Source organism: Ailuropoda melanoleuca, chromosome X (assembly GCF_002007445.2).
Source record: "Ailuropoda melanoleuca isolate Jingjing chromosome X, ASM200744v2, whole genome shotgun sequence".
NCBI classification, from domain to species: domain Eukaryota; kingdom Metazoa; phylum Chordata; class Mammalia; order Carnivora; family Ursidae; genus Ailuropoda; species Ailuropoda melanoleuca.
Window position 1 is genome coordinate 28540490 of NC_048238.1, and position 15013 is coordinate 28555502.

At 36.1% G+C, this 15013-nt stretch overlaps 1 pseudogene; it reads left to right on the top strand.

The window, feature by feature from the left end:
- Positions 1–2908: 2908 nt before the first annotated feature.
- LOC100473714 lies at positions 2909–3217 on the top strand (annotated as a pseudogene).
- The last annotated feature ends 11796 nt before the right edge of the window (positions 3218–15013 follow it).

Consider the following 15013-nt stretch of genomic DNA (forward strand, 5'->3'; position numbering starts at 1 on the left):
GGATCAGACACTGTAGCCACAATCCTAAAAGGTTCTTTTCCCCAAACTGACAGTGTCCCCGCATTTAGGCTCCTTCACTAAGAGTCCACATATGAGAGAAGAACCAGAGTTAAGATCACCGCTTGAAGTCACAGGTTAAAGTAAAGGTCTACCCAGTAATCATTCTTGAAAGGAGAAATTACTTGAAAATTTTGCTGACCTGCTGCCTGAGGCTCTATCTTTATAGAAAACTATTAAACTACAGATATGGGAAGAAAAAAAAAAGACACACCATGATGGCAGAAAAAAACCCAAATAAACTGACTTGAGCACTGAGTCCTCAATAACTTTAATTATTACCGCAAAGCAGACACCCCAACACGTCCGTACATTATCTACATCTAGACTGCTGTTCCACGGCACAGATGAGGACAGCAATAAAGAGGAATAAAGGGAGGAATAAAGAGAAGAAAAGAAAGAACAAAAACAATGAAAAAAAATGTATTAACTTGAAAGGATCCAGAAACCTGTGATGAAATATAAGCCTGAAAAAGGCAGAAATTCACCACCACCAGCAGCAGCAGCAGCACAATGATGGAGGCATAGATTCAGTCGAGATAAAATTATTCTCACAGAAGTGTCTGAGAAACAATTTAAAAGGATCTGTTGAGAATTTTCAATAATAAAATTAAAAGAGAAAATCCAATAAAAAAGAATATGGAGTTACAAAATAAAAGCAAGGAGAAAGTGCACTACATAATTTGATATCTACGAGAAAAAAACTGACTACAAATATTGGACATGACGAATGTAGCAAATGAATCATTTAAAAAAATTAAACATGATAGATTATCTAGATTGCACAAAAGATAAAATTAGTGAACTAGGAGGGTAATAATGAAGAACTCATCCAGAACAAAATCCAGGGAAGCAAATCAATTAAAAAAGAGAGAATTCAAAGGATGTGAAAGATAGCCACTAATATCCAACAGGAAGAGTTCCTAAAGAAGGGACTTGTATGGAATTGCAGAAAAACAAGATTTAAAAATAATACCTGATAATTTTACAGAACTGAAGATAGACAAGAGCACTCAGATGTAAGTGCACTATGAATACCAAGCAGGAAAAAGATAAATTTACAATGAGATATGTTGTAGAAAAGCTGCAGAACATCATGATAAAGGAACACATCTGAAGACTTATATTAGGAAAAAGCAGGCTGTATCTAAGGAAATGACTATCAGACTGCAAGAGATCTAATCAGCTGTGACTTTGGGGCTGAAAATAAGAATAGAAAATAATACACTCAAAAGAGTAATGAGGAAAAAATGCACTGACCTACAATTTGAACCACAATTATTATTCAGAATATTTTCAGACAAAGACTAAGAAAGATTATTATCTCCATATATTCTCTGAAAGAATTACTGAAGGATATATTTCAGCAAGATGGAAAGTGAATCCAGAGCTTTGAACGGTTTTTAATGTTAAGAGCAAGCAATGGAAAAAGGTAAAATTACAATTAAAAGAACAAACTTAAGATGCCATTTCTCCCAAATGAAGTTAATATAATCGTGATAAATATGCCAACACTTTTTAAATATGAGGTCTTTTATCAACTTTGCCTCTAATTCACATGCACTCAGATGACTAAGGCTATCTAAGAACACTGTGAAGATTGTAGGATGCTTTGTCTCACCACATGTCAAGGCTAATTAACACATCTACATTAATAAAGATGTAGGGTGTTGACACAGGAGTTGGCAAATGAAGCACACACAAGAAAAGGATGCCCAGGAATGCATATATATATATGTTAATCTTGATATACAATAGAGGTAGTACTCTAGATATGTAAGCAGGGAAAAGACAGACATTTTAAAATTATGTTAGGACAATTGCTTCTTCAATAAAAAAAACCTATGGATAAAAAATCACTAAGAGTGACTTCCAGATTTATTAAGATACCTCAAAGTGGAAGAGTAAGACTTCACTATTTTAAAAGAACACATAGAAGGAAATAACTAGAACCATAATTCAATCAAAATATTGGCAGAGGACAAGAACAGATTATTCAAAGAAGAGCAAATACAAACGCCAATGAATGCAAAACATCTAGTCTCATAAAAAAGGGAATTAATATGAGATATAATTTCACACGCATCAAATTGAGAAAATTCTAACCATGTCAATAGCTAGTTGATAAGGATGTGAAACAAAGGGGATGCCCACAGCACGCTGTAAGCATAAACTGCTATAGCAATTCTGCGAGCAAGTATGGTGAAAGGTTATATATTCTCAGTCATTTTGTTTGGGGGACTTATTTTATCACAATCAACATGATAACATAAATAAAATAGCTCTCTTTAAATGAAAAAACAGGTGGACATGACCTATCATTAAGAACTAGTCTATGTGTTTACCATGTTTTTTTGAAAATTCTTTATTTATTGCTCATAAAGATCCTGTATATTTAGTATACACTTGCTTGCTTTGTTAAAGGCAACAATGGAGACTTGTCTCTCAATTATAATGCCTTATCAACATGCATCATTTCAGATTCACAAGTGACCTTACCCTAGTTAGAAAATCATTTTTTTTCATTCTATAGAAAACTGCTTCCTTTTATTATCTGAGCATAGACTTAGAGCTCATTGATTTTGAGCTATGAAATCTTGTTTTCTATGGATTTATTCTTTTCCTTTGTTGCTAGATAGATTTTAATTTATATATTTTCTTAAGCCCTTTAAGCAAATGGTTAGACTTCAGGGCACCATTCATAACACTATTATTATATAATACTAATCATACATTTATAAAAAGATGAATATAGTCCCATATTCCCATGGCCCAAGAGGTTGGACTGCGGGTCTCCTTGGAGTGGGGGCAGTAGCTTCAGGGTAGAGTACTAACTGCGGATGCCAGAATCATGCCAGGCCAGGTGTTTACAAAATCTCTTCCCCACTTTGGCCCAGTTTGAGTTGAAAGGAGGGCAGCTGAAACCGTAACCAAAAGAGGTATTATGCTTCCAGAAAAATCTCAGGGGAAAATATTGCAAGCAACACCAGTAGCTGATGGATCGGGCTCTAAAGGAAAGGGTGGAGAGAGTCAACCAGTTGATGTGAAAGTTGGAGATCAAGTTCTTCTCCCAGAATATGGAGGCACCACAGTAGTTCTAGATGACAAGGATTATTTCTTATTTAGAGAAGGTGACATTCCCGGAAAGTATGTAGACTGAAATAAATCATTATCAAAATGGCATCAAGTGAAGCTCTCCATTCCAGTGAAGTTGTGAAATCTCTCATCACGTAAATAATTTGCATGTCTGTTTTTTATAATAAACTAATGCTACCCACGTGAATGATATCCAGTGTCTCTAAAATTTAGTTTTAGTGTACTGATATAAACATTACCAAATAAAAATGCATAAACAAAAAAAGATGAATATGAAACCAAGTGATAGAGTATCAGCACAATAATAATTATAGCAACATAACCTTATGAGAAGCTGTTTACAAAGTTAAATTTAATTTATACCCCCAAAGTAGTAAGAATGATATCAATATGTACCTCTGGGAAACAGGGATTTCCAAAAAAAGGAAACTGACTTGTAAAGCACTTGCAATTTAAAACTACATTAAAGTCCTAATTTTCTTTAGTTTAACAACTTGTACCAACATGTGAGATGAAAAGTGTGTATACAAATAATCTTACATTTAAAATCTTCTCTCAAGCCTAATCTACCAACTGAAAAAAATATACTAAAATACATTTGACAGTATTCCACACCAGCACCTTGCCTCTATCGGGTCAAAGAACAATATTTAGCATAGTTTTTGGAGGAAACATTAACATTACAGCTTTTGGCTTGTGTGTGTGTGTGTGTGTGTGTGTGTGTGTGTGTGTGATATAATTATATATACCGTTGAAACTTACTCTGCTAGAACAGACTGCCAAATGAACGGGTTTTTTCCTGGCAAAAATGCACCATTCGGTCCATGGATAAGGTCCCACCCCTGCTAGATAAGTCTAAAAAGAAGAAACAAATATCAGAAGTTTGACAGGAAGTGAGACTTGTATCTTTTAAGGGGCCAGATGATAAACATGATGCTAGAATGACAGTCACCTCAGGATAGCATGTCATGAGTTAGGAAGGATGGGATTTAAGACCTTCAAGGTAAGTGGTAGTTCATCAGCAAATTCATCCTGTTCATTATTATTTTCTTATTTATTTATGTATTTTTCAGTTTGTACTGCCTATGGTAAAGTTGTATCTAAACAATTTGACCAGGGCGTAATTGTGATCATACACAACATTAAGGGGCAAGGCAAGGTCCTAGTTACTCTAGGGTTAAAGTGTTCAACCATCAAACAGTCAAATACCCCTAAGAACAAAGGGAAATCAATGGAATCAGAGTCGAAGCTGAGGGGTCTCTTTTGTTCCTCCTATGTAGCATATTTCTCTTCATTGTGAATCTTGAACGTATGCATTTTTGTAAAGATAAAGACAATTCCTTTATGTATACTGATTAAAGAACATCTGCAAAGTAATCAATTTTCAAATAAGTTAGCGTTAAAAGAAAGAAGGAGCAAGCTGTAGTTAATCTTTATGGTCATAGGTTGTGGGAGCGAGGCTACACAGTGGCAGGATGGGTTTGGTGTTCCAGCATGGAGAAGTAATCATAATTACTTTGAAAACAATTTCATAATGCATTTAATTAAAACTTATGCCTACATTATGGACACACAGGAGCTTGTGGCCACAGCGGTCTAGAAAAGTGAGAAGGGCAATCATAGAATACGAGAAAGTTATGTAGAAAATGGGAAGGAAATGATGCTTGGTGAGAACAACACATTCTCAGTGTGACAACCAGGATGGTGTATCCAGTTCAGACTGTCTACTCATTTGATGTATCACTGACCTCTGAGGCTTAGGGAGCCTCTAGGCTAGGTCTAGAGATTTTCTATTTTCCCCAGAGAATCTATTGTAGACTGGGCAAGTCTATTTATATACCTACTGTTTTTCTGATTTTTGCCTAGATCCTTACTGTCACAGGTGTGGAAGATGAATTCAATCCACCCTGGGGCACATACTGGGAGCCTGGAAGGATTTCTAAACATGCTTCAAAAGACGCCATTACAGAAAAATAAATTTTAATAGTTATTAGAGGCTGGTGAACTACTACTTTTTGTTCTTTGCCGCAAACAGAAAATAAAACTAACATATATTGTTCCATAGGCCCCTTGTGAATCTATGTAAAGCTGCTGAGAATTTGAGTTAATAATTCTTACTTCTTCATTTTGCATTTTAGTTGAATTCCCAGGGCATTTCAGCAAAAGAGGATCAAGTAAGTTACTGTTAATTTAAAGACAAATTCCACATCAACAGAGCTACAACAAATTCTAATATCTTATCTGAACACTCAGTTTTGCCAAATGTAAATTCATGACATAACATAACTTAAAATTCCAATATGAGTTCCAAAAAGCACCTAAATCTCAATTTTTATATCATACATTCTAGGATGTTTAATGAAAACTCTTTCAAGTCCTAAGATTCCATAACTAATGGAACCCTTAGTTAAAAATCTGGAACTTAGTTTAATCAGCAACATAGCTTTTAGTTTACATAAAATAAATACACAACGTGATATTCACAGGTCTTTTCAATAGTAAATATTAGTGCTTTATAAGCAACCAAATTAGTTACTTTTTTTCCAGATATAAATACCCTTGAGATTAAGGGTTTAATACTAACGAGTCTGACTGTTAATGAGAAACATCAAAACATCAAGAAATATCAAAGCTTCACTATAACTATAATATTGCTATTTTACTGAGACACATACATAAGTCACTTAGTCTAGTGAGGGAGCCAAAATGTCCCCTCCAGTCTTCTCTTTCTCAAAGCAGTCTAGATCTCCCCTTACCTTTGTATAGTGAGTGATCCCTTAATTTGAAGGAAACTTCCCTTCTTTGAGACAAATACACCACATTCATCTCTCTGCTATCTCTCCAACCTCTGCTTACCCCAAAGATAGCTGATAATGTTGGCAATACAAAGATACACAAGTAAAGTGTTTTATGGAAGAGACGATTCTTGGACCAGTAAAGTTTGGGGTTATTAAAAGTATGTTTTTTTTTTCTTGAAATGATTTAATCCCATTATGTTCTCTAGAGAAAACTTAGAAGAAGAAAAAAAAATCTACAAAGCTATCTCATTGACTATAATATTCAATATCTCATAAAGTAGGAGTCAGAGGTTTAACAAAAGGTGAAGGGTAGTCAACTTGAAATAAGACAGAGTCAATGAATACATAATGAATGCAGACTTAAGGAGAAAAATAATGTCTTGGGGATATATTTTCATTCAGTGACAGGAGGGAGAGGTACTAGTTCAGCCAGGCGGCCAACCATAACTGAGCATGAGCTGAACAAAGAACATTAGGAAGCATTTTTAGTTCTGTATCAATAAGCATGTAGGACCATACTGTTACTTGAGCATTTCTACTTGAGAGGAAACAGCTCAACAAGAAAGAAGGAGTAGTAAGAAACAAGTTGTAAAGCACAGACAAAAAGCATGGTATTGCAGAGAATATATGCCAGGCACATATTACTGAGCAACTATTACCATTATTCATCTGTCATAGTTTTTTTTTTTTTAGTGAAATATAGTCCACGTACAATGTTTCAGGTATACAACATAGTGGTTCAACAACTGTATACTTTATGCTCTGCTCTCCTCACGTGTAGCTCCCATCTGTCACCATGCAGCACTATTACAATACTATTGACTATATTTCGTATGCTGTGCCTTTTGCTCCCATGATTTACTCATTCCATAATTAGAAGCCTGTATCTCCCATTCTCCTTCACCCATTTTCCTCACCCTCCACGGCTCCCCTCTAGCAACCATTAGTTTGTTCTCTGTATTTATGGGTCTGGTTCTCCTTTTTGTTTGTTTATTTGTCTTACTTTTTAGATTCCACACATAAGTGAAATCATATGGTATTTGCCTTTGTCTGACTTATTTCACTTAGCACAATATCCCCTAAGTCCATCCATGTTGTCGCAAATGGCACGGTCTCATTCTTTTTTATGACTGAGCTGTCAGAGTTTTAAATTCAGGTGAGTTCATGGTTTAAAATTATATGGGGGTGATATAATACAGAGTGTGTGTGTTTGTGTGTGTTTAGTGACAGACTTTATTTTAATACCTTTATAAATGACTTGAGTTTATACAATCATTAAGGATCTGATAGGTGTCTGTAATTGTTCAGTTATACTTTACTGCATTTTATGAGTGGAATTATATGGTTTAGTGGTGTTTGCAAATTTGGAGATTTGCAAAGGTCTCAGGACATATACCTTGGGGCTGCTGAGAGTTTGTTTTATAGACATGTGTAAACGAGCTGGCTCCATATGACTTTCTTTATTATAGCTTTATAATCATCACCAAAACGGAGAGTAGCTACAGGTGATGGAAGGGGGCTACGCTTTCTCTATCCTGCCCTGTTTAACACTATACTTGGTTTATGTCTCTGGTGTGATAATGCTTATGTTTTTCTTTTGCTTTTTTATTCCTGTTTTCTTGTTCTCATTGTTTCAGACATCATTAGCAGGTATTCAGAGAAAGAAAAGATTATTGTAAAAGGGTTGAAAATATCAAAGAAAAGTAAATGGTCTGTTTTTTTTTTTTAAAAGCCCAAACTGGCTTTTAAGCAACACAGTGGTAGAATAAATAATGAATAAATAATGTTCAGAGTTTATCCTCCAGCAAGAGAACAGGAAACAAAATTGAGAAAGAATGACAACCCCACACCACTCTACTCACAGGCACAGCAGAGGAGAATCACCAAGGCTGAGGACAGGAAGTGCACAATGTACCTAAATTGTCTGCCCAGCCTGGTCTGGATTGCCCCAGTGGGTCCTTCTTTTTTTTTTTTTTTTAAGATTTTATTTATTTATTTATTTGACAGAGAGAGAGACAGCCGGCGAGAGAGGGAACAGGAGCAGGGGGAGTGGGAGAGGAAGAAGCAGGCTCCCAGCAGAGAAGCCTGACAGGGGGCTTGATCCCAGGATCCTGGGATCACGCCCTGAGCCGAAGGCAGACGCTTAACAACTGAGTCACCCAGGCGCCCCAACCCCAGTGGGTCCTTCTGCTTCTGCAATACATTGAGGCAATCACAATTAACTTCCTCCTAACAGAGGGAAAGCACACTGACTCTCAGACAATGGTGAGGCTTAAAAGACAAAGCCTCAGCTTAGGCACCTCGGAAGAAAGTGAATAGCAGCAAAAGGCACACCATTATGCTTCCTCCCACCTAGAAAAATGTGTAACACATGCAGAGTATCTAATCATATGGTCCATAAGCGGTCTTCAGAAAAAGAGAGCAAATACACACAAAAGTAAGGGAATGATACATAAATAAGAGTAATTCCAATGGGAGCAGCTGAATAAGCTATTAGCTTGAACAGAAAGGACCAATATGATACCACTGCACTCTTTTACTACATAAATTATAGATAGGCACAAAAAATACACGAATAAAATCTTGGCTGTATTATTTAAAAAAAAACTTCAAATTTTTAATATCTGGGGTTAAAAAACAAAGGACTTTTGCCACCCAAGCTAAGATTTATTTATTACTTTAATATTCCAAGTATCTTAAAAAGGTATCACTTATGACAGTATTTTAATGCTTATCCTCTTTTCTTAAAGATCTAGAAAAGAGGGGCACCTGGGTGGCTCAGGTGGTTGGGTGACCCACTCTTGGTTTCAGCTCAGGTCGTGATGTCAGGATCCTGGGATCGAGTCCTGTGTAGGGCTCCCCACTCAATGGGGAGTCTGCTTGAAGATTCAATATCTTCCTCTCCTTCTGCCCCTCCTCCCACTTGTACTCTCTCTCTCTCATAAAATTAAATAAATCTTTAAAAAAAATCTAAAAAAGAAACTATAGCAATTACTGCCAGTGAACATTTATTCAATATGAATAAATACATAACATTGTATTGAATGCATTACCAATATTAAGTTGTAATTCTAATATTTTTGTGGTGTAAAAATTATGTTATATATGTTTTTTCTTTTATAATACCAAAAGTACCAAGGACTTCTCCAAAAAATTAATCTCATTTTATTGTTATTAGTATAGCTTATTATTTAATATTTTACACACAAATAACTATTGAAGGTCTAAGGAATTGATGATTCCTATTTTTATCTAAAACTGAAAAAAATACTCAGGAAATACCTAATATTTGTCCGTACTAAATACTGTGAGTAATTACCTCTCTGTCTCTCTCCCATATGTCTCTCTCATAAAGTTGAAGTAAGTCATCAACTTATTGAGAGCGTTTCAATGTAGAATCTTTTTTAAGAGGCAAGGTTGAAACTACGCTTCCTGTGGGGGAGATGACTGCAATTATTGTCCTACATTAGGATCCCTACTTATGATAATGGCATTAAAGTGAGAACCAACACAAACAACCTGTAATTAGAGGTGGAGCCACACATGATCTCTGTGTCTCCACAGTGGTCTAGGGAAGAACTGAAACCATAATGAGTCAAAGCATGTCTGTGAGAAAAGACAAAAGGAAGAACAGCGACTGTAGATGAGAAGAATACAATGGGAACAATTAGAAGCGATCTTTTTATGACACCAATTGACGATTTACTGTAGATGCTTTTACCAAATTAATCAGTGCTAAAGCAAAATACAGTGACGAGGAAGACTCAGATTTATCTTAATTGGGAATGTGGGGTAGTAATTAAGGTTGCTTTGAATTTCAAAGGAGTTAGACTATGAGTGAGTGTAAAAGTTGAAATTCCTACAAAAGGTGGACTTTGGACTTTAGGAATGCAAAAACAAGCAAGGAAAGAGGTTGGAGACAAGTTATGGATACTGGCAGGTTTTTTTTTTTATAGGTTTTTAAATTTTTATTTATTTGAGATAGAGAGCAAGGAGGGTGCAGAGGAAGAGGGAGAAGCAGGCTCTCCGCCGAACAGGGAGCCCAATGCAGGGCTTGATCACGAGACCCTGGGATCGTGACCGAGCAGAAGGCAAAGGCTTAACCGACTGAGCCACCCAGGTGCTCCTGGATACTGGCAGTTTGGGGGCGTGTTGGTATGCCCTTGGAAAACTGACAAATCCAGAAATAATTAAAAACCTATGGATTTTAATCACAATCGGTAAAAAACTGTCTTGTTCACCAGTGTACTCCTAACACAAAGTAAGGTATCTGACACTCTCTAAACACTGCTTGAATGATGGACTGATTGCACATTCTAAACTGCTGTGCTGTTATCTTCCACCTTTAAGCATTACCCAGGGATAGTAATAAGTAATGAAGGTAACGGGTTGTAATCATCCCCTCAATCCAGGCCTAACCCACAGCAGTGCTCTGAACAACAACGGAACATCCAACAGTGACGTGTTCTGACATGTTTTGAACGTGTCTAAATTAAAGTTCCAATATGATACTTCTAACTTTGGTTAGAATCTCAGAATAATGCATTTTATAAATAGCAAGAGAATTTTTTTTTAAAAAAGAAGCATTTATTATGCAAGAAAAAGGACAACACTGCTTCAAGAATAATAGTCAGTGGCACCTTCTTAATGAGAGGATTTATATCCCATTGTTTCCAGTTTAAATGTCAATGTGCGTACATATAAACATTTGGAAAAACAGGTTTCAGTAGATCATGCTATGTAAAGGTCATACAGATCTTGCAAATATTGCTGCATCTCTAACTAATCTTATCCATTTCTTGAGTTCAAATATCAAATTATATCCCTTTCCACAACCCAGAATTTTCAACTTCTGATAGTGGATCCGTAAAGTTTCACATTCTTCTATTTTTAAGAGCTCATATGAAGCCATATGCAATTAGCATATGTTCTGCTGTGGTATGCTCTGTCAACAGCAGCTCTCGGATCAACGACACACCCTAACTGTTGAATCATCAAAACGCTACAGCAGTATTTTACAACTTCAGTTATGCATAATGTGAAGTAATATGCACGCCTGCCCTCTGTAAATATGAGAGGCAATTTGTTTAGCTCCACATTTTATTTTGCTTTCAGGATTACACTACTCACTAACTCCAACAAAAGCAATATAATAAGAAATATCGCCTCACAATACCACAGCTCTGTCCATCAATAGCAAAAATTCTCCATCTTAACACCAGTGCCAGAAGATGAATCTCATTATGCTAATTTGGTGATTGTATATGGATTCACAAATTCAAGTATATATAAGAGAATACAAAACAAACACAAATTAGATAATCACTGAGATTGCTGAAGTTTTCAAAGATGTTAAAGAATGTGTTCTAAATCACCCAACGTTATCGCACCATTACAGAAAGCAATGGAAGCTCAGAATGTATATGATTAGCTCAAGGTCACACAGGTAGGCAGTACATCCTAGAGAATTCTCTATTCGCGTTTGACTAAATATTTTTACCGTTATACTTCATATTTATACTGACATTAACTACCACCAATTCAGCACTAACTGTAACTTGACAGCTTTAGAAGGACTTAGTTGAAAATATTTTGAAAGCTTGTCTTGCTGGAGTGGTAAGAAATGAGGTGGGATCCAAGGTGGCCTGAGGGATCTGGGAGTCTGAACTAGATTACATGAATGGGAGACATATGCTGAAGACTTACGAGCAAAAGGAGAGATGAGAAAAATATATTTTTAGCAAGGTCAATTTGTTATTAATTTACAGGATAAGATGGAGAAAACCTTGTCATCAGTGAGGTCAAAATTAGAGCACTGGATGTATGAATGCAATAGCTAAGATAAGGCTCTGTGATTTGAGGTTTTCAAAATAAATGATCCTCAATAATTACACAAACCCTGAAATTTACCTTTAAAATAATTTTTAGTACTAGTCATCAAAATGTGGGGCTCACTTAGTACAAATGGTTTCAAACCCCACTAATGTAATCTGCCATAAGTGAGGCGCTTATAACTGGGGCTCCAGACTGGCATGTGTTATATCAGTACATCTGTCAACTCCAGGATGATTAGAGGGCTTTGGAATTTTGTTCAAACTTTTATTACAAGGATTCTAAGACTGTTGCCTTGATAACAAAGAAGCCAGCACTCTGAGATCTGGGCAGCATGCTGGCCCCTGCCACAGGCAATGAATTCATTAGATGAACCCAAGTGCCTGATTTTACATAGCCTTGACTCACCGCAGGTCTGTGCTCTCCTACATGACTGGAGCTGAGTTTTTTGTTTTTTTATTTTCAAAGCAAGAAGCAGTCTCCCATCCTACCCTGATTATAAAATTGATACTATAGGGAGCTGTTTTAAGTCATATGGTTTGACTGAATCAATACATGGGACAGCCTAGTAAATGCTATTCTTACATGCATTCAAGAAATAGACATTTCTTTCATTATTCATTGAAATATAATTGTCATACAATACTGTATTAGTTTCAGGTGTACAACATAGTAACTGGATAGTTGTATGCATTGCAAAATTGTTACAACAGTAAGTCTAGTTACTATCTGTTTCCTTACAAGGTTGTTATAAGATCACTGCCTATATTATTGACTATATTCCCTGTGTTGTACATTACATCCCCATGATTTATTTATTTTAGAGCTGGAAGTTTTTATTTCTTTTTTTAATTTTTTTAAAAAAGCAGTCTCCATGCCCAGCATGGAGCCCAGTGCAGGGCTTGAACTCATGACCCTGAGATCAAGACCTGAGCTGAGGGGCGCCTGGGTAGCTCAGCCGTTAAGCATCTGCCTTTGGCTCAGGTCATGATCCCAGGGTCCTGGGATCGAGCCCCGCATTGGGCTCCCTGCTCAGCGGGAAGCCTGCTTCTCCCTCTCACACTCCCCTTGTTTGTGTTCCCTCTCTTGCTGTCTTTCTCTGTCAAATAAATAAATAAAACCTTAAAAAAAAAAGACCTGAGCTGAGATCAAGAGTAGGACACTTAACTGACTGAGCCAGCCAGGCACCCCTGGAAGTTTGTAGTTCTTAGATCCCTTCACCCATTGCCCCCTGTTCCCATCCATGCTAATCTCCCTTCCACCCTGGCAATCAGTCTGGCAACCTGTTCTCTGTATCTATGAGTATGGGATCTGTTCTGTTTTGCTTATTAATTTGATTTGTTCTGTAAATTCCACATATAACTGAAATCATGCAGTATTTGTCTTTTTCTGACTTATTTCACTTAGTACAATACCCTTAAGGCCTATCCCCATTGCCACAAGTGGCAAATTTCATTCTTTTTTATGGCTAAGTAATCTTCCATTGTGTACAGCACACTACATCTTCTTTATCCTATCATCCATTGATGGACACTTAAGGTTGTTTCCTTATCTTGGCTATTGTGAATAATGCTGCAATAAACATTGGTGTGCAAATATCTCTTTAAGATACTGATTTCATTTCTTTTAGATACATACTGAAAAGATACCTGGATCACATGGTATTTCTATTTTTATTTTTTTTGAGGAACTACCATACTGTTTTTCATAGTGGCTGCACCAATTTATATTCCCATCAACATTGCATGAGGGTTCCCTGTCCTCAATATCCTTGCCAACACTTGTTTTTTGGACAATAGGAATTCTGACAAGTGTAAAGGGATATCTGATTGTGGTTTGGCTTTGCATTTCCATGATGATTACTAATGTTGGACATCTTTTCATGTACTTGTAGGTCATCTGTAAGGCTTTGGAAAAACGTCTATTCAGATCCTCTGCTATTTTTTAATCAGATTTTTTTGTTATTGTTATGGAGTTGTATGAGTTGATAATGACCCCTTTTTTGGATATTAAAGCCTTATCAGATAATATGATTTGCAAATACCTTCTCCCATTCAGTAGGCTGCTTATCTGTTTGATTTACTCTACTATGCAGAAGCTTTTGGTAAAGAAATCCCATTTATTTTTCCTTTTGTTTCCCTTGCCTTTGGAGTAAGACCAATGTCAAGGAGCTTAGCACCTATGTTTTTTCTGGTAGTTTTATAGATCTTACATTTAAGTCTTAATCCTTTGGAGTTGATTTTTGTATACAGTATAAGATAATGATTCAGTTTTCCCCACACCATTTATTGAAGAGGATCTCCTTTCCCCATCCTATGTTCTTGCTTTCTCTGTCGTAAATCAATTGACCATGTATGTGTAGTTTTATTTCCAGACTCTCCATTCAGTTCCATTGACCTCCATGTCTGTCTTTATGACAAAATCCATTGTTTTGATTACTATAACTTTGTAGTATAGTTTGAAATCAGGAAGTGTGATACATTCAGCTTTGTTCTTTCTTAAGATAGTTTGGCTATTCAGGGTCTTTTGAAGTTCCATATTACTTTTAGGATTAGTTGTTCTAGTTCTGTGAAAAACTAGATTGGTATTTTGACAGGGATTGCATTGAACCTGTAGATTGCTTTGGGAAGTATGGACATTTCAACAATATTGCTTTATCTAATCCGTGAACATGAAATATTTTTTTCATTTTTTATGTCATCTTCCATTTCTTTCATCAGCATTTTATAGGTTTCAGAATACAGGTATTTTCCTCCTTGGTTAAATTTATTCCTACGTCTGTTAGTCTTCTGATGAGATTGTAAATGGGATGGTTTTCTTGATTTCTCTGATAGTTCATTATTGGTGTATAGAAACACAAGAGATTTATAGATTTGAATTTTGTATCCAGAAACTTCACTGAATTCAGTTATTAGTTCTAACAGTTTCTTGGTGCAAACTTTAGGGTTTTCTATATAGTATCATGTCACCTGCAAATAATAACTGTTTTACTTCTTCCTTTACAATTTGGATGCCTTGGGATCCAACTATTGGGGTGTCATCAAAGTAAAAAAGCTTCTGCACAGTGAAGAAAACAATCAACAGAACTAAAAGACAATCTATGGAATGGAGAAGGTATTGGCAAAGGATATATGTGATAAAGGGTTACTATCCAAAATATATAAAGAACTTATAAAAATCAACATGCCAAAAACAAATAATCCATTTAAAAAATGGGCAGAAGATATGAA